The sequence below is a fragment of the Echinops telfairi genome, unplaced genomic scaffold, assembly GCF_000313985.2.
Source record: "Echinops telfairi isolate 266 unplaced genomic scaffold, ASM31398v2 ScPeMD7_7;HRSCAF=31, whole genome shotgun sequence".
NCBI lineage: Eukaryota > Metazoa > Chordata > Mammalia > Afrosoricida > Tenrecidae > Echinops > Echinops telfairi.
In genome coordinates, this window is record NW_022103904.1 from 21,940,780 (window position 1) to 21,942,788 (window position 2,009).

The window sequence follows — 2,009 nt, forward strand, 5'->3', positions numbered from 1 at the left end:
AAGTTTATTGGGGACCGCTGGTCATTTTGAGCTGCTGACCTTGGAGTTAGCAGCCCAGCATGTAACTACGACACCACCAGGGTTGCTGGGCTTGACCCCGGGCCTCTCTGATCAGAAACACTGTGGCTGGAGCAATCTTAGTTTTTTCCAAGCCCTTTCAGGTGATTCTGATGCCTGGGAGCACCAGGCGCCAGGTGCTGCTCGCGTCTGTTTCCCTCACAAATCTTAAAGGGCAACAGCATTGGTGAGTCTTGTTTGCTCCGGCATGTCCCCCCTCCTGCACCCCTGTTGCTTTGTGAGACCTCTGCTGTTAGGCGCCCTCCCTGGTCCTGCTCCATCCTCACAGTTGTGATGCGCAGCCCATCCTGGCCCCACGGTGTCAGTCTTATCTTGTGGAGGGGCTTCGTCTTCTTTGCTGCCCCTCTACCACGCATGCTGCTCGTCTCCCCGGATGGGTCTCCTGGTAACATGTGAGACCTTTAGATCGACCTGCCAACCAGGCTCAGGACAACCCTATAGGACAGAGCACAACTGCCTCGTAGGGTTTCCAACACTGTAAACTGCTCCGAAACAAGAAGTAGGTAAATTCTTTTTTTCTTTCTTCTTTTCCTCTCGGAGCTGCTGAGTTTGAACTGCTGAGCACTAAGCACGTCCACGCTGCACCACCTGGGCACCTCTCTTTTAGGTAGGGGCGTTCATTTAATCTCTTCTGCCAAGTTAGAATCTTGGAGAACCCAGGCTTTCATTTCCCTGTATATGTGTCTGTAAAGGAGCCCTGGTGGCAGAGTGGGTTATGTGTTAGGCTGTTAACTGCAAGGCCAGCAGTTCGAATCCAGCTGTTCTGAGGGAGGATGGCAGCCTTCTGTTTCTGGAAAGATTGACAGGCTTGGAAACTCCCAGGGGGGGCGTCTCACCTTGGGGGTCACTGTGAGTTGGAAAGGACTTGATGGCGGTGAGCTTGGCTCTCTTTGGTTTGTGTTTGTGCGTATGTATGCATCAATGTGTCGGACTAACAAAGGAGTTCACCGCCCCCCCCCACCCCAATCTCCTACCATCCTTTGAGGTGAACTGTAAGCTGGCTAATTAACTTTCTAAGCTTTGTTTTTGGCTCCTCTCTGGAAATCTGTGAAACAGGGCAGTCAACCTGATGAAGAATCAACTCATTAGCTCTTGGTCTTGCCTAAGAAATGTCAAGTGGAGTATTCGCAAGCAAAGCCTGCAGACAGCTTCCAAAGCTCACCACGGGGATCCACTGAGTCTGCAGGATAATGTTCTCAGAAAATACAAGGACGAGCCAAAAATATTGCTAGGAAGGCTCCACTTCATACATGCAAACTGCAGGTAAACATGTCTGTGAGACTTGAATCTGTCAGGGGTTAACCTGTCTGAGATCAGTGGACAAGTTCTCTCAGGAATACAGTTGGCTTAGTGTCCTTACCGGGCCTTCAGGGGAACATCCGATCAGAACAGTGACCGCAGAGGGGATCTGCCGGGCAGCTGACTTCAAGGTATGGGTGTCCATGGAGGATATACTGAGAAGCAATAGCTGTGCACTTTGATATTTTTGTGGAATAAAGGTTTCTGTTAAGGAGCAATCCCCTTCGACTTACCCTCACGTGCTGCTTAAGGCCGACCATGCACCACGGATTAGGATGCTCTCTTAGGGCCTCACTACTCAAAGTGCAGCATGCAGGTGGCTTCCACGGCACCGGGAGCTTGGTGGGCGTGGAGATTCCTGGTCCAGACCCAGACCGCCACAACCAGAATCTGCTTTTCACCCGATTCCCAGGTGCCTTCTGTGCACTGCATCAAGAGACAAGTGTGTAGTGGCTGTGGCTGAATCATGCCTTTCTTCTTTACGATGGGCCCATAGGCATTTATTATGTTTCTGGAGACGAGAGCTGGATAGTGTATGAAGTGTTCTTGTGTCTGTTATGCAGCTCGGTCCTTAGAGCGATGTGGTGAGGTAGGTAGGTCTGCAGGCCATTGAAACACGTGCCTCGACTTTG